This window comes from Erithacus rubecula, assembly GCF_903797595.1.
Source record: "Erithacus rubecula genome assembly, chromosome: 16".
Classification (NCBI taxonomy): Eukaryota; Metazoa; Chordata; class Aves; order Passeriformes; family Muscicapidae; genus Erithacus; species Erithacus rubecula.
Window position 1 is genome coordinate 1,960,429 of NC_136668.1, and position 18,482 is coordinate 1,978,910.

Consider the following 18,482-nt stretch of genomic DNA (forward strand, 5'->3'; position numbering starts at 1 on the left):
GGCCACATCCGTGCCCAGGTCCTTGGCGATATTGCCCACAAAGGCACCCCGTGTGAGCTCCTCAGGGATGCTGTATCGGATCTGAGCAGATGAGCTGTGCAAGAACAAGCAGAAGGAGAAGACACGCGGCAGCCCCAGGGACCGGCGCGCCTGCCCTACCCTCGGCATCCTTGCCGGGTGGCCGGCCGGGGAGCGATGCCCTCGGCGCCGGGGGCCGCGCTCAGCGCTCGCCGCTCCCATTCATTGTTTGGGGCGGACGCGGCTCGGCGGGGCGGGGGGAGCGCGGCCGCGCAGCCGCCCCGCCATTGGCTGCGGGCGCGGCGGCGCCGCTCCAATCGCCGCGCTCCTTCCCCAGGACAGCAACACCGGCGCCAATCACGGCCCGCGCACCGGCGCCGCGCGCCGCGCACCGGAGCGGCCGCGCCGCGCCCCCCGCGGGGCCCGCACCGCCGGACCCCGCCCCGGCATCGCCGCTCACCTGGCCGCGGTCCCGCAGCGTGCCGGCGGCGGGCAGGAAAGCCCCGCTCTCCCTCGGCAGCGTGGCGGGGGTCGGGCAGGGCCGCAGGAAGGTGAAGTCGCTCCGCTCGGAGCCGGGGGAGTAGCAGGTGCTGTAGCGCTGGGATGGGGACTCGGTGGGTCGCAGTGTGACCTCCATGTACTTAAGGGTGCCGTCGGAGCTGAGCTGCAGCTTGGGGCTGGAGTGCTTGCAGAAGTCCCGGGAGGGCGACTCGCTGAGCCAGCAGCAGCAGTAGGGTGAAACGGCGGCTCGGCCCTTGCGCCGAAGGCACCGGGCGGCCAGGAGGGTGACAGTGGCCAGTGCCACCGTGCTAACGGCTGCCAGCGCGATGATCAGGTAGAAGGTCAGGTCCGGCTTCTCCTTGGCACCAGCCAGGAAATCCTGAGGCTTGAAGCTCTCCTCCAGGGCTGCCTCCTCCAGGGCCACGGTGATGGTGGCAGTGGTGGAGAGTGGGGGGTCACCGTTGTCCGTCACCAGGACAACGATCTGCTGCACGGCCATGTCGCTGTCCTGGAAGACACGAGCCGTCCGCACCTCCCCTGTGTACAGCGACACATGGAACAAGGAGGGGTCGGTGGACTGGGGCAACAGCCGGTATGAGAGCCAGGCGTTGTGCCCAGCATCTGCATCCACTGCTGTCACCTTGGCCACCAGGTAGCCCGGTGGGGCAGACAGCGGGACCCTCTGGGGTGCCGGCACATCGCTGTCACTGCCAGGGTACAAGATGGTGGGGGGATGGTCATTCTGGTCCAGGACAAAGATGTAGACGGTAACATTGGCATAGAGCGGGGGGGACCCCGAGTCCCTCACTACCACGGACACCGGCAGAACCTGCAGCAGCTCGAAGTCGAAGGTGCGCTGAGCATAGAGATTACCATTGTCAGGGTTGATGTGGACAAAGGAAGAGATGGGCGCATTCTGCACTTGGCCACTCTCTACGGAGTAAACAAGCCGGGAATTATCCCCGTCGTCAGGATCTGAGGCAGACACGGTGCACAGCAGGGAGCCAGGCGGGTTGTTCTCCTGGAGAAAGGCGTCGTAGGAGGGCTGCGAGAAGCGTGGGGGGTTGTCATTCACATCAGATATATTGAGGAGCAGCGTGAGTGTGGTGGTGAGGGCAGGAGAGCCACCATCCTGAGCGATCAGCTCCACTGCGTACTGTGAGGTAGACTCTCGGTCCAGGCTCTTCTGGGTGACCAGGGAGAAGTGGTTCTGAAGGGACCTGATGGCAAAAGGCACATCGGGGGAGATGTCCAGGCTCACATGCCCGTTGGCCCCTGAGTCTCGGTCCCGTACGTTGAAGAGCCCCACAACAGTCTCCGGTGGGGTGTCTTCTGGCACCGGATTCAACAGGGAGGTGAGCAGCACCTCCGGGGGGTTGTCATTGGCATCCTCCACTTGCACCTGCAGCACACAGTTGCCCTCCATCTCTGGGACCCCTCCATCGTGGGCTCGCACATAGATCTCGTAGAAACGTGATTCCTCAAAGTCCAGGGCCCCGCTCACACGGACCTCGCCGGAGTGGGGATCTAGAGCAAAGAGCCTCCGCACCGAGTCGGAGGTGTGAACCCCGAAGGAGTACTGTATCTCCCCATTGGGACCCTCATCGGGGTCGGACGCATTGACCCGGAGGAGCACAGCCCCCACAGGTGTGTTTTCCGGGACTTTCACCCTGTATGTGGTGTGGTCGAAGGTGGGAGCGTTGTCGTTGACATCCAGGACCTGGATCGTTATCTGTGCCGTGCCCGAGCGTGCTGGGCTTCCCCCGTCCACAGCTGTCAGCACCAGCTGCACCTCTGGCTGCTCTTCCCGGTCCAGCGCGCGCTCCAGCACCAGCTCCGGGAAGAGTTTGCCATCCGGCTGCTGTTTGACATCCAGAGAGAAGTGGGAGTTGGGGCTCAGCCGGTAGGAGCTCACAGCATTGCTGCCCACGTCGGGGTCCTGCGCGCTCTCCAGGGGGAAGCGCGCAGCCACCGTGGCAGACTCGGCGATGCGCAGGGTGCGGTGGGCAGTGGGGAAGCTCGGGGAATTGTCATTCAGATCCAGGATCTCCACTTCCAGGCGGAAGAGCTGCAGGGGGTTCTCTGTCACCACCTGCACCGACAGCACGCAGCTGGCAGCTGCTCCGCACAGACGCTCGCGGTCCAGCCGCTGGCTCACCACCAGCGTGCCGCTGTCCAGGCGCACGGCGAAGTAGCGCAAGCTCTCCTCTGAGCCCAGGCGCAGCCTGCGACCTGGCAGCTCCTCCACCTTCAAGCCCAGGTCCCGGGCCACGTTCCCCACCACGGTTCCCAACTCTGACTCCTCAACCACCGAGTAGTGGATCTGCCCGGAGACCCAGCCCCAGCCGCAGAGCAAAAACAAACTCAGTACTTGCCATTTCCAGGCGGATCGCTGGAGGCTGACACTCTCCATGTCCGTGCGCATCCGGCCCGGGACACAGCAGGCACTGAGGAACTGCGAATAAATCCCGGGGTCTCTCTTCCACGGCTTAGAAAACAGCTCCGGGGCTCCGGCAGGCTGCGGCTCCAACTGTCAGCCTCCAAGCAGAGGGGGTGGGCTGGGGGAGGGGAACTGAATCACAGCCCCAGCGCGGAGGTGGGAGGGGGGGGGGGGAGAAGAAGCCGATTTCCCCCCCTCCCTTCAGATCAGCGCCCAATTGGCCGAGAGCTCCATCCCCTCTCGGCCAGCAGTGGCTCCGGAGGTGCGGGAAGCAGGGGCCTGAGCCGGCAACAGTGGGGCTGCCACCCCCGGCCTCCCCTCTGCCAGCCTGACTCACTTGCTCCGACAGCTCGCTTTGCGTTCACAGGGAAACTGCACGTCCTGGCAGCCTGGAAGCAAGGTACAAGCCCTCCCTGTGTGCTCCCCCTCCACAATGGTGGCTTCACATCATACCCACAGACAAAGGGCAGCTGTCATGAACACAGGCCAAAGGACTTTTCATGCCCGATGAAAAGGTGCTTGTTAGAGCCCCGAGGTGCCAGGGGCTCTTCTCTCACCCCTCTTCTTTCCCTCAGCTATTGCTTTGGCTGCTGCCTGCACCCCATGATTGCCTCTCTGAGTGAGGCATCACTGCCACCAGTATGACCACCAGCCAGGAGACCTTGCACTGAGAGGGGGATGCCCCCCCTGCCAGCCCACGGTGGGAGTAGGAGGCTGAAGGTGGAAAAGCGAAGACAGGTGAGCCATTCAAAGCCAAAATACAATTGCACTCAATGCACACCTGACTGGAAGCCACCTCCTCACCCTGGGGTGAGGAAGGGGTCAGACTTCACAGTACCCAAATCACTGCAAACACACAGAGCCAGACAATAAGGCCACTAGATCACCACAGGATCACACCACCGGGTCGGGATGTCAGAGTGGGAAGGAAGCCCAAGCCTCCCAGCTGGCAGACACACACACACTGATACTCTGGCAGGGCCAGCCTTGCAGTCAGTCTCTTGAGGGCAGGAGCAGGGCTCTTAGACTCCCCAGGGGGAACACAGTAATGTCCTGCTCTCCCTGACCCAGACAATATCGGCAAGCTGCAGATTTTTAGTTCAATTTGCATCCCTGCAGAAGCCTTGTGCAGTCATAGAGTTGCAGAACGACCTGGGTTGGAAGGCACCTTATAGATCATCTCGTTCTGACCTCCTGCCATGGGCAGGGACACCTGCACTAGACCAGGTTGCTCAGAGCTCAATCCAGCCCAGCCTTTAACACTTGCAGGGATGCAGCAGCCACAGCTTCTCTAGGCAACCCATACCAGTGCCTCACCGCCCTGATAAGGAAGAATTTTTATACCTGTTATCTAATCTAAACCTTCTGTCAGTTTTAAACCATTCCTTCTTTTTCTGTCACTGCATGCTGCTGTAAAAAGTCCCTCTCTGTCTCCTGTCCTCAATCATTGAAGGCCACCCTGACCCTGCCCTGGGTGCACACAGACCCTGAGGGCTGGGGGCTGCAGTGGTGTGGCAGACAGGGGACCCAGCACCAGCCTGGGATCCTGCCTGTCCCTACCACCTGGACACCAGAGGTGGGGTGTAGGTGAGAGAGGCTGATGCCCGGCACGGTGGGTGGTAACAGGGACAGCATCCTTCTGGCGAGGACAGGGACAGCGAAGGTGCTGCAGCCGAGGGTCCTCCCTCCCGTCTGCAGCACCTCCCTGACCATTCTGAGAGCCGTGAGGCGGGACCACCCTGCTGCCAGTCAGGGAGAGACACCGGGAGGAACCTTAGGAATGGTGAGAACACTGCCCGGGTCCCACCTACTGCCGGCTCCGGAGGAGGGGGGGAGGCATGCTTAAAGAGACAATGCAGGAAAACACCGGACTAGGGATTCCTCAGCACACAGAGACCAGTTCCTTCTTGTACATACTCATTCCCCCAGGGCTCCTGACGGTGCCACCAGCAGGAAGCTGTCACAGTAATCTTGGCTGTGGAATGTGCCCTGTCCCCATCCCAGGCCAGTCCGAAACAGCACAGCTGGGTGCCAGAGCTTTCCACTGGCACTACACGGTGCTGCACCCCTGGGAATGGGTTTGATGCTGCTGCAGAAGTCCCCTGCAAAGCCCACACAGCCTGGGAGAATCCACTCAGTGTTCTGAGACGCCTCAGCCTCCAAGGAGCTGGAGCAAGGGCTTTACATGGGAATCCTGCTGCTGTTTGGGTCTGTCAAACCTGGGATGGGGACAGTGTGACAAGGCAGGAAGGGTTTGGGGTGTCTAAGATAGAGAAGGAGATGTTGCTTATTCCACAGGGTCAGAGCTCACTCTGTGGAAAGGCACCAAACCAGACAACCAAGGGATCACTGAAAATCCCGCAGGGTAGGATTCCTCATGGATCCCTGCAGGGTAGGATCCCTATCCTCAGGGTAGGATCTGCAGGACACATCACCTGCTGCAGACAGGGCCAACACCCTTCCCACTGCATCACTTTTGAGGGCTGGGTGTGCCCTGCAGAGCAAGGAGGTGTAAAGCCTTTGCAGGCTTGACACTGTTGTCACCACAAAGACTGAAAATCCAGGACCCAGAGCCAGCCCAGCTGATTCCTCACTGCCAGCATCTTTCCAGTGCAGTACTGGAGAAAAGGAAGGAATCATGGCTGGGGCTCAGGCTTGCTGCCCTCCTTCCACCCCCAAAGGAGGTGATTTGACACTCTCAAATAATTTATTGCCCTCACCACCAGAGGTATCTTGCCAGCACGTTTTGGTGGAGGGGACATCCTTGTCCCCAGCCTTAGCACAGCCCACACAATGCAGAGGAACACTTGCTCCTGCAGCTGCTGCAGCCATTCTCACCTGCCACAAATCAGAAGTGCTGAGTCTGAGCAGTGACGCAAGCAGGGGGGAAAAAAAAAAAAAGGCATAAAATAATTCTGAGAGGTTTCTGCCTCCGTCTGTGATTTGGCCACACTGAGCAGGCAGCACACGCAGCCTCACAGCCATGAACAGCTTCCGCTGCACCTCACTTCCTTCTGCTCTGAGGAACCGGTCGCTCCTACCCACTGCCTCCCAGGAAGGACAAATCACCAGCACCAACGACCTTGGAAATCCACCTGATCCACACTCCCCCTCCACTGGGTCCACTACCTGGCCTCACCTCTGAAGACTGAAGCATTCTGTGATTGAAAGCTTTCAAATTAAGCAGCACAATTCCCATCGGGAGAGAAGCACAGAAGCTGCTGCCATGCGCAAACGCCTTCCAGCCTGCAGTTTGTTCGGTCAGGACATCAGACATCACCCAGACAGCATATTACGACTCATGCAGAGCTTTCTAAAGGGTTTTTGAACAACATCTGAGTGGAGGAATCACCACCCTGCTCAGAGCCAAAGTCCAGCTCAGCAGAGCCCTGCAAGCAACTGGAGCAGTCTGCAATCCCACCCCCTCCCCCAAAGCGAACCTCAGCACAGAACTTCCATGGAAATAAAACCAGAACCGTTCAAGAGTCAAACACAAGGAGCAGCAGAGATGGGAAGGACTGCTTTGTGACCATGGTCTGTCTGTCCAGCAGCATCCTTCAGCTTTGCATGCTGCACTGTGAGAGGAGACACCGATCCCCAGCTCCCAGCCCCATCTACATCAGCACCTCGCCAGCCCCCACCGAGTCACGACGCACAGAGATTACGTTCCCCCGCAGTGCAAGTGCTCCCCTTGGCTCTCCTTTTGCAAAGGGAAGGAAATACCATGAACAACAAACTTAGTGCCAAGGATTAACAAGTGTTTTCAAGCTGACCTCAGCCTCCACCGGTTACTCATGCAAGGCGTGCCCAAAACTGTGTCCAAAAGACGCATCATTGACAAAAGGAACAAACTGACTCACTTGATCCTGCTCACCACACTGCAAAAGTCATCAGCCCTCAGGATGGCTCATTTGACTCCAAAGAACACCTGTTCAGCTGGAGCTGAACTCTTTAGGGGCGTGGCACGACTGGATATCCCTCCCAGCCCCGACACGCAACCACAAGCAAACAGCACAAACGAACCGTGGCTCTGCCCAGCGCTGGGACATGCCAAGGAAGGAGCTACATTACCTCAGCAGGTGTGGGGAGCCGGCTGGCAGTGCCCACAATCTGGTGGTACAGCCCTGGCTCACCATTCCTGATGGTGCCCTGGCGGCTCCCCAAGGGGCTGGAAGTGAAGGGCTTTTTACACAGGAGGTCACTCTGGCGAGAGTCTGTGGTGAGATAGACCTGGTGGTAGAAGCTGGGTGGTGTGAAGCCACCCCGCACGGCATCGATGTGGTGGAAGGGCCCTGGTGTCCTGTACGTAGTACTCCTGGAGCTGTTGTACAGCTCTTTTGACTTCCTCCACTTGTAGCACTTGAAGATGCCCACGGACAACATGGTGATGAAGAAGGCTGCTGACACCAAAATCACAGCCAGGATGAGATAGAAAGTCACATGTCTCCTGGGATCACTGGCAGGGGCCACATCAGTGAGGTCAGTGAGCACCTCTTTGACCATCTCAGCCACAGAGATGGAGATGGTGGCACTGGTGGACAGCACAGGCTCCCCATGGTCTTTCAGCAGGATGATTAAGGTGTGCTCGGGAGCATCATCCTCGCGGAGCTGGCGGGCCGTGAAGATCTCCCCGTTGTGCAGCCCCACCTTGAAGAGGCTGGGGTCAGTGGCCTGCAACAGGGTGTAGGAGATCCAGGCATTGTACCCTGCATCCGCATCCACCGCCACCACCTTGGTGACCATGTGCCCGGCAGGAGTGCCTGGTGCCACCACATCAGTGTAGCTGGCGGTGCTGTTGGGGTGAGGGTACAACACCGTTGGGGCATTGTCATTGAGGTCAGTGACAAAGACACTGACTGACACATTAGTGGCCAGAGGCGGAAAGCCGCCATCCTGGACCTGCACCATCATGCTGAACTCCACCTGGTCCTCATGGTCCAGGGAGGTGAGCAGGTAGAGGGTGCCATTCTCCCGGTTGATGGAGAAGAGGTGGCCAAAAGCGGTGTCACCCTGCAAAAGGGTGTAGGAGAGGTGGGCATTGCGCCCGAGGTCCGGATCCGTGGCGCTCACGTTAAGGATGGGGATGCCGGGCACGTTGTTCTCTGGAACATAGACATCATAGGAGTCCTGGGATGCCTTGGGGGCGTTGTCATTGACATCTGACACCTGCACCAGGATGTGTTTTACTGCAGACAGGGGTGGTGAGCCTGAGTCCTTGGCTGTGATAGTGATGTTGTACTCTGCTGCCTTTTCCCTGTCCAGAGCTCCTTCTGTTTTCAATGTGTAGTAATTTTTGAGGGAGGAGCTGAGCATGAACGGGATCCCAGGGGAAATAAAGCAGTTCACCAGGCCGTTGTCATGGGAGTCCAAGTCTGTTACACTCAGCAGAGCTACGACTGTCCCTGGGGCTGCATCTTCAGGCACAGGGCTGTACACAGAAGTCACTGTCACCTCTGGAGCATTGTCATTCACATCCACGACTTCCACCAGCACTTTGCAATGAGCCACACCAGGAACGGCTCCCTTGTCTTTAGCCTGTAAGTAAATCTCGTACAACTTTGCTTCCTCATAGTCCAGCTGTCCCTTGACCCTCAACTCCCCTGTGGCTGAGTCCAGAGCAAAGAGTTCTCGTACCTTGGCGGGGGTGTGGCTGCTGAAGGAGTAGACGATGTCTCCGTTGGGCCCATCATCCAGATCATAGGCACTGATCCTGGCGACCAGGGTACCGCTGGGCGTGTTCTCCCTCACACTCGCCTTGTAGGTGGACTGGTTGAAGACCGGGGCATTATCGTTGGCATCTACAACGTCAATGTGGATCTGCACGTGAGCCGACCGTGGTGGGCTGCCTCCATCCAGCGCGGTCAAGACCAAATTCAGCTCCCTTTGCTCCTCCCTATCTAGTTCCTTCTCTAACACTAGTTCCGCATACTTGCTGCCATCCACCCTCGTCTGCACGTCGAGCGCAAAGTTCGGGTTGGCGCTGAGCTGGTAGGTCTGCAAAGAGTTAACTCCCACATCGGGATCTTGCGCGCTCTCTAGCGGGAAGCGCGCTCCGGCAGCCACCGACTCACTGATTTCCAGCCTCGCCTGGCTGCTGGGAAAAGCCGGGTCGTTGTCATTGATGTCCTGGATCTCTACGGTGCCGCTGTACAGCTCGAGCGGGTTTTCCACCACGATCTCAAAGCTGAGGGAGCAGGGAGAGAGCGCGCCGCAAAGCTCCTCCCGGTCTATCCTCTCGTTCACCAGCAGCGCCCCGCTCTTCAGATCCACCCCGAAGTACTTCTTGTTGCCGCCGGACACCACCCGCAATCGGCGCCCCGGCAGCCGCCCGAGGTCCAGCGCCAGGTCCGCTACCACATTCCCCACCGCGGAGCCTCTCCGCGCCTCCTCGGGGATCGCATAGCGAATCGCGGCGGAAACCCAGTCGAAAACGCCGAACAAAAGCAAGAGGCTCAGTACCTGCCCCGTCGTCACCCCGCGGCTCCTTACAGCAACGCCGTTCATCGCACAGGACGGCCGCGCTCTCCGCTTCACCCCCGCCCCGGCTAGAAACTCTCAGCTCGCCCCGTCATGCCGCTGCCCAGCGGCCCCGGGAAGCGGCGGCGGCGGCGAGGAGCCGGGCATCGCTCGGCGGGCTCGGCGGTGACTCACTCACAGAGTCTCTGTGAGACCGTCTGCGCCTCATCCCGGCTCCGAGCGGGGCCGGGCCGCCAGTTCCCCCCCGCTCCATCATTGGCCGACAGCGGCACACAGAGTCCCGGCCAATAACTGCACAGAGCGCAGGGCGCCGAGCCCCGCCGCCACCGAGCCCCGCCGGAGGCAGCGCGGCCACCGAGGACAGCGGGGCTCGAGAGGGGCAGAACTGAAGGGAGAGCGCGGCCCGGAGAGAAACCCCGCTATAACAACAGCCGGGCGCGGGGAGCGCTGGTATAGGCAGGGTAGATCGGGCACAGGGTGTGTGGGCAGGAAGCTGTAAAAATTGGCATAGATAGTGACGCCAAAAGGGGCGATACGGAGACGTGGAGTGTTTGGGGTGCGTGTCCCGGGAATACCTCGCTGGAATGAGGCAGCGGGAATAAGGGGAAGTGGAGAGGGCGGGATGATTCTCCAGGATCGCAGGTGCCAGGGAGAGCTTGGCACGATGCGCCAGCTCCCAGTGTTTCTCAGGACCTTTAAGATGCGGTTCTCCCACCCAAATGCTTCCTGGGAGGCCCCTTTCAAGGCGTCGGGATGACGCTGCTGCGTAGCCTGCAAAGCGACACTAATTTCGTGCTGCCGAATTACGAGCAGCTCCTCCGGCCGCAACACAGAGTGTCACCGCGGGGCGGCTCCCGCCGCTAGATTTCCAGGAGCATCGCCCCTCCTGCGGGATCCCCACCGCCACCACTATTCCAGCACGCGTCTGCCCCGAAAAACCGCAGAAATCTCTGTTTAATATACCCTCCTACTCTCGCCATCTCCAGGGTTGCTCCCCAGTACTTTTTTCCACCAGACAGACTAAGGGAAATCGCGCTCTGCGACCTGCGGTGCAGGTTCACCGGGGTGGGAACCGATCCCGTTCCTGTGCAGCAAGAGCCTGGCAGGTCACAGCATCGGCAGTGCCTGGTCGGAAACCTGCCCTTGGGTTGTTGTTGCTGTCATCAACAACTCCTGCTAGTGCTAGCAAGTTGAGTTTTCCGACTTTCCACCCACTCATAAGGATAAAATAACAGAAATTCCGGCATTTGTCACCCGCAGAACTGCTCGGCTGTCATGGGGTAATGAAAAGGGGACAACGAAGCTTGATAAGGGAGCACCAGGAGCTCTGTGAAAACCCAGCTGTGCTACAGAGCCCAGATGTCATCCCACAGCCGACATTGATAAGGAAATGACGACGACGTCCGGCAAAAATCGGACTGGAAATCAGCGCCCACTCGTTCATTCACTCACAGAGGCTCTCAAAACCTTGCAGAACTGGCTGGGAAAGTTGCGGTGGGTTATTACCCCCTAATTGTGGTGGCTGAGCTCGTAGGGGCTGCAAAATCACCCGCACCAGCGCTGGACAGTGACATTCGCCAGAGCGAGAGGGATCTCGACTCTGCGTGTCCTCGCCCCGCACAATCCTAAAAGCTGCCATGTGCACATGGGATCCGCCCAGAGACGCAGTAGTTCTGCGCTTACATGAAGAGTCGGCAATATCAAAAGAATCTGTGCAATCTGTCCTATCTACATGCTCAACTATTTCCTTTTCTCGTGATTAATCGCTGTCAAAAGATAAACTTTATAAGAGCTACTTATCATTCTTATCACCTGTCGCAGAATGTGATAAAAGTTCACATAGCATTCACATGTGATAGGGTTTCACACAGATAAAATCCAATATTAGTAATCTAAAGTTCCCAAAGCACTTATTTTCTCACAGAAAACCAAGTCTGAATTTTCTTTCTTTCTTACATATAATCTAAAACCAAGAAAATCCACAGCTCTCTTCCACCCAAATTTTGAAATAGCGACTTATTTCTCTGAAATAAACTGAATCCTTTTTCCAATCACTGTAAGCTCTGAATCTTTTTTCCGATCACTGCCCATTTCAGGCTTTTCCTACACGCGATTTACCACACAATTTCTAGAACGTGAGGACCTCATTTCTCAAATGATTTCCCTTCCTATGAGTGCACACATCACTCGTACGAGAGTACCTTCTCCGTTTAATGTCAGCAGTAATGGGATGGCCAAGCAGCGGAGGCATGAGTAGAAAAGAGATCTCGGGAAAGGCATGGAAGACAGAACAGCTCCATCTACCGTGTCTCGATTAATTTGGAGACATTATATCGCCTCCACCTAAATGAGAAGCCTGAATATTGCAGACGACGCTTCAGAGCGCCTGAAAGCGCCATTTTGAGGGAGAGGAGTGGAAGAGTAAAACAGCTAAGGGGGAAGATGCCTTCCCCTGCACCAGGAATTCCTTCGGGGACGGGTTCAAGCCAAATCCCAGCCTGAGCCGCTCATTTCAGCATTTTTCTCGACTCCGCTGAGGCTCCAAAGAAGCCGGCGGCAGCAGGAAACAAAAAAGCTCCTTCTGCTTGTTGCCAGGCTTGGAGCTACACGGAAGCAGCAGATCCGGCTGTACAGAGAGTGGGAAAAAGGTGAGTTACAGGTGTACACAACACCTTCTGTTAGAGGACTTGAAAGCGCTAAAGAACCGAGCTTGCCAGAAAAGGAGAGAGCTACAGCGTGGCTGCCCCCTCTGAGTAAACGCCGGGATAGATCACACATCATTATCACATGAAAGTGCCCAAATGTGGCTGAGGCAATTAGTGACCACTAAACCAAGGAGAAAGGGTTGTCTCAGCTTCAGATTCCACGACACTTTTGTTCCTGCTGCACATCAGCAGTCCAGCTCGGTGAAACTCGCATCTGTCTGTCCTTCTTCAGGATAGACAAAAATATTGACAATATTCGCGTGGATCCTCGGGGAAAATCAGCAATTTGCGGATAAAGCTTGGCAGGTCAAAAGGATGAGTCAGGATCTCACATACACACCCACTCATTCACATCCCCACGCCCCGGAGTTATTGAGCAGTGCGCCGTCACGTTCAGATCGGACGGTTCCCCACTGATCACCGCCAGCAGAACAAGGAAAAAAAAAAAGATTCACAAAAACGCACGGAGAGGGACCGTAGGACAGAAGCTCACCTGTGCCGAGCTCCCGGGACTAGGAGGGTCCTGCCCAGAATGAGTGCCTGAGCCGGGATCAGCGGACTGGAGACCGGCAGGCAAGGGTGCCGCCCCTGGTCTCAGGAACGTGAAATCCTTCTGCCCCGACTCGGAGGCTAAACATACCTCGTAGGAATACGGCAAAGGCAGCGTGCTACTGCAATAGCTGTACGGTGCTTTTGAGCCCAAGGTGGAATACAGTTCCTTATCAGAAGTTATAAAAATGGGAGGCTTCCTCGACTGTCGACATTTAAAGAAAAAAACAAAAATGACCGTGGAAACGAATAATAAAGACACGATGGAGAGCGACACAACAAGAATAAGATTCACATCAGACATCAGCTCAGACACAGAGTCTCTGTCGCTCAGCTCCGGCAGCGCCTCCTGCAAGCTCTCGGCCAGCACCACGTGCAGCGTGGCCGTGGCCGACAGCGCCGGCTGCCCGTGGTCCTTCACCACGGCCACCACTCGCTGCTTGGCCGCGTCCCGCTCGGACATGGCGCGCGCCGTGCGCACCTCGCCGCTGTGCAGCCCCACGCGGAACAGCGCCGGCTCCGACGCCTGCACCAGCTCGTACGACAGCCACGCGTTGCGCCCCGCGTCCGCGTCCACCGCCACCACCTTGGCCACCAGGTAGCCGGCCTCGGCCGAGCGCGGCACCACCTCGAACGCCGCCGCTGCCGGACCCTCTCCCGCCGCGCCCGCCGCGCCGCCGCCGGCCAGAGCACCCGCGGCGCGTTGTCGTTGCGGTCCAGCACGAAGACGCGCACCGTGGCCGTGGAGCTGCGCGCCGGCGCGCCGCCGTCCTGCGCTCGCACCGCCACCCAGAACTCGCGGCACTGCTCGTAGTCCAAGGAGCGCTGCGCGTACAGCGCGCCGCTCCGCGCCTCCACCGACACGAGCGGCGCCGCGCCCGCCGCGCCCGCGCTGCCGCCCGCCAGCCAGTAGCTCACGCGCCCGTTGGCGCCCGCGTCCGCGTCCCGCGCCTGCACGCGCAGCACCAGCGCGCCCGCCGCGTTGTTCTCCGCCACGTACGCGCTGTACGCCGCCTCCTCGAACACCGGCGCGTTGTCGTTCACGTCCGACACCTCCAGCACCAGCTCCGTGCTGCTCCACAGCGCCGGCCTGCCCCGGTCCCGGGCCACCACCGTCACGCGCTGCTCGGACGCCTGCTCGCGGTCCAGCGCGCTCGCCGTCACCACCTTGTACGAGCCGCCCGACAACGCGATGATCGACAGCGGCGCCTCTCCCGACAGCTCGCACGACACCTGACCGTTCTCACCGGAGTCCAGATCGTTCACATTCAGCAGGGCCACCACGGTGCCGGCCGGCGAATCCTCGGACACGGGGCTTGACAGAGACAGAACCGTGATCTCGGGAGCGTTGTCGTTCACGTCCAGCACTTCCACCTCCACCTTGCAGTGCGCAGCCAAACCGCCTCCATCCCTCGCCTCCACCAGCAACGTGTACCCTCGCGTGTCCTCAAAATCCAGGCCCTGCTGCAGACTAATCATCCCGCTCTCTGCATCCACCAAAAACTTCTGAATCACCTTGCCCGGCATTTTCCCGAAGCCGTAGGTGATGCGGGCATTGGTGCCGGCATCATCATCGGAGGCAGAGATATTCAGCACCGTCGAACCCGGGACAGCGTCCTCGCGCAGGCTGACGCGGTACCGATTCTGCGCGAACACGGGTGGGTTGTCATTGGCGTCGGTGACGTTTATCCACAGCTGGGCGGTGCCAGACCGGGGCGGGTCTCCGCCATCCACCGCAGTCAGCATGAGACGCAGACTGCTCTCGCTCTCCCGATCCAGCGCGCGTCTCAGCACCAACTCCGCGAACTTTCTGTCTTCCTGGCTCTCCTTCACCTCCACAGAGAAGTATCCGTTGGCCTCCAGCTTGTAGTCCTGAAGCGAGTTACTGCCCACGTCTGCGTCTTCGGCCACATCCACGGAAAAACGGGCGCCGGGAGGCGTAGACTCAATGATATCGAAATAGATATTTTCCTTAAGAAAGCGCGGCGCGTTGTCATTCACGTCCTCGATGGCCACCTCGACGCGGAAAAGGTTCAGCGGGTTGTGCACCAGCACCTCGAAGCTGACAGAACAGGTCGCCGACTCGCCGCACATCTCCTCCCGGTCCAGCCTCTCGTTCACGTACAGGTTCCCGTTCTCCTCATTCGCTGTGAAGTATTTCAGCTGCTTCTTGCCGGCAGACGCCACTTGCAGCTTGCGCGCCGGCAGCTCGTCCGCGCTGAGCCCCAGGTCCCGCGCCAGCGGCCCCACGAGCGAGCCTCTGCCCAGCTCCTCGGGGATGGCGTAGCGGACCCGCTCGGCCGCCGCCCGCCACCACACGCACAGCAGCACCGCGCCCAGCAGCGCTCGCCCGCCGCCCGGCCCGAGCCTCTGCCGCCGCCTCACCGCCATTCTCTGCCGCCACAGCTCGCCGCGCTCCTGCCTCCTGCCGCTGCCCTGCCTCCCTTGCAGCCGCTCTCGCCACACCGCACGCACCGCTCACAGGCAGCGCAGCCAGCCCGCTCGGGCCGCCTCGGACGCCGCCGCTCCCCGCCAAGGGCCGCCTCTCGCCGCCTCTCGCCGCCTCTCGCTGCCGCTGCCGCTGTGTCCGGCGCCGGGCGAGCGAGCAGCCTGCGGGGGCAGGACGCTGCGGCGGCGGCGGCTCCAGCGCCGCTCGGCGGCGGCCAACAGCGACACCCGGAGGCGCCGCCGCGCCACTGCAGCCGCCGCACGGCCGCGCTCAAGGGGTCTCCCGCCGGCTGGCAGCTCACATCCATCAGATACCGAAAAGCGCGAGTCAGAGTTCAATTTGGCGAGTTTTTTTCATACCCCTGAAAAAGGGACTCGAGGTGCTCTGTCCCGAAGCAAAAATGCAGAGTCTGTCTGGGGAACGTTTAGTGGAGTAGTGGAGGATCACGCAGACTTCGTACAAGTCAGCACAGGTGAGTACTGGCAAGTAGAAGCAGCTACTTTGCATTAAATACTTTGCAGATTCCTCTCCTTTCTATTTCTGCTGTGGGCTCTCTTTACCCAGTTCCTTTATTTCATTTCTACCCTCTCTGTAAAGCATTGTCTACGAAATACTTGAGAAGAGATGCCTGTGTAGAAGAGAGGCACCAGAAGCAACATTTTCTTTCCGGAGATTCTTGTTTATGTCCCTTTTATTTTATATCCCTCGCACAGTAACTGTGACTGAGCGGAAATGGCAAATCTTATTGTCTAGAACAGCATTATCTTTACACGTTACGAATCATGGAGATTACCACAACTTATTGTCATAGAACTGGGAAGAATGACCTCTTAAAGCATTTCTTCGAAACGTTTTTTTCAGTGAACGGCATAAGTAAGTAGTTCTAAGAACGTGGACAGACTGTAAAAAGCTATAATTGCTCGCAGGATACTTCAGTTACAGCGCGCTGGATATTTAACTCAGAGAATTCTTTAAAAGGAGAGCTCTTACTCGTGCTGATGCCCGAGGCATACATGAAATGTCAGCTACCTTTGCCAGGACAGAGACTTTGAGATAAAAAACGACCCAAAAAAAAGTCACAATAAGGAATCTTAAAAGGGCAAATCTAGAGAAGGCAGTTCACCCAGAGCTCAAACACACTGACGGGTCCTGTACTACCATAAAACACTGAACGCTCCCGACGTGGTATGGTCAGAAGACAGAAATGATAAAACACTCTTGAGAGCAACGCCTATGAAAAAATACTTGATCCACCTCGGTGCCTGTTTGTACTGACCCCACCTCTCTGCAACAACCAAAGGAAATCACGAAATAAATACTCTTCACAAAAAGCTCACGTTTCATGACCTTGTAGAGAGCAGGACACGTTATGATCAGCTGAACCCTTCCAAGCGCTGCACAAAACAGGTTTTGGGAAACCGCAGCAGGTATTTCCAACACTCCTATTGCTCAAGAAAGAACTCCATTAATTTTTACTGTGCCCATTAACAGAGTCCTGGTGATAACTCGGTTCCCAATTATGCACTCTTGCCATGTCTCGATAGAAACAAAGACGGAAACGACAAGATTTTGATTTTATCTCCCAAGCTTCTTCTACTGTAGCTGTTATTAGGAAACGATCATTCAGCCTCAACATTGCTGTGAAAACAGGATCTGATGCAGCCACACTCCGGCTTAGTGACGAAGTTTTAAATAGAATCTCGCCGTTTCTCACCCTTTGTTGCATTACATAAATTAGACACTGTTTGGTTGGTTTTCTTTTTTTCAAATCATTAACGTTAATTGAAAACTCGTGTTGTATCGTGTTGTACGATAACTGTGATAAATACAGAAACGGATTACTAAGTTTTGGAAAAAACCTTCAAGGAATAAACAGTTCACGATGAAAATACCTGTGAATGTCTAAGAGTCCAGAACTGTAAGCAACGCTGTGATCAAGAAATGAACATTGGCAAACGAACTTTCGGCACATTAGGACCTACTGTCGCTACACCCTTGGCTACAACAACATTTGTATTTACATCTCTCTGAAAAAGGCGCAACGGCCAAGAATAAAATAGACAAAAATTGCCCATGGAACAGACATAATCCTTCAGAAATCAACTTTTGTTTTGGAGAGGAGGCTTCTCGTGGACAATCGGGTTATTCTGACAAAATCACTCACACCGATTTTAAACACTTGGCATGGAAGCATCAAGAGCTGCTACACGAGAGAACGATACAGAACAAGATTTAAGGCGATGTAAAAAGCACAAACGAGCAACCCTTCACACATGCGTATCTCGACTTTCCTTGGGGTGCCAGATCGTCTGTAACGAATCTGAGCAGAAATCTCGACAATGCGCTCTAATTTATTGGTATTAACCCGTAGTTTGAAGGAATAAAAAGAGGCAAATGATTTCTAATCTCAACCTTCTGTCTGGGAACATGCAATTCTTTGACTCCATCTTTGCAGGAACACAGTAATAACGCACACACGAGGTGAGAAACCTGTCGTAACACTTATATTTCAGATTTAACAATCTCAAAAACGAGCGATTGCGCTACTCTTCCACCATCTCTACTCCCTTCCGAGTGTGAAGCTCACTTTTTACTCAACCAAAAAATCTCTCGCAAGCTAAATCGAAGAATGGTTGGGAATGCATTCCCGGAAAACACAGTGCTACACAAAGCTGGCATTACTGCAACTACTGGATAAGGAACACGCTGTATGAGGCACTTTCAGAAGTAAAAAAAGTAACAAACCCAAAACAAAACAGGCAAACACGGATCCGCGTTCAATTTCAAACAATGGCTTATATTTCTTCTAAATATATTTCAAGGAAAGGAATATGGAAAGAGTGATAATTAAGTATACCAAAGACAGACTTAAGAAAAGTGCCGCTGTTAAAAAATTGCTACCACAGTGCAGTTCATACTCTGTTTTCAACGATAATATAATAATAATATAAATACATTATTATAATTATATATATTATATTATATATGTTTTATATATTATATACTATATATATAAAATATATATTATAATATAATATAAATAATAAGTCATTTAAAAAGAAAAACATAAGATCAACTGGCACTATATCCACGAACAACTAATGATGTGGGGGCGTAGGGGTGAAAGGAAAAAATAAGCCTTAACATTGTATACAAAGCTAAAAATACTATTGGGAACTTAAAATTTCTAGACGAGAACACAAATGTCCAGTCATAGAACTCAAGCACGTGCGTTGTCAAAAACAGACCTCAAAATGCAAACAAAGCAAAATCTCACTTTTCTAAAACGCAATACAATAGAATAGCAGACCGAATACGGGCGAGATAACCGGAATTAAATAAA

The 18,482-nt window shown here is 56.2% G+C and overlaps 1 protein-coding gene and 1 pseudogene across 2 annotated transcripts in view; both read right to left on the bottom strand.

Moving 5' to 3' along the window:
- LOC306808875 (uncharacterized protein) overlaps positions 1-18,482 on the bottom strand; it is a 111,191-nt gene that overhangs the window by 29,596 nt on the left and 63,113 nt on the right.
- On the bottom strand, positions 12,959-15,081 carry LOC306808659 (protocadherin gamma-B5 pseudogene; annotated as a pseudogene). The gene has a single exon. The product of its transcript is annotated as a protocadherin gamma-B5 pseudogene (transcript).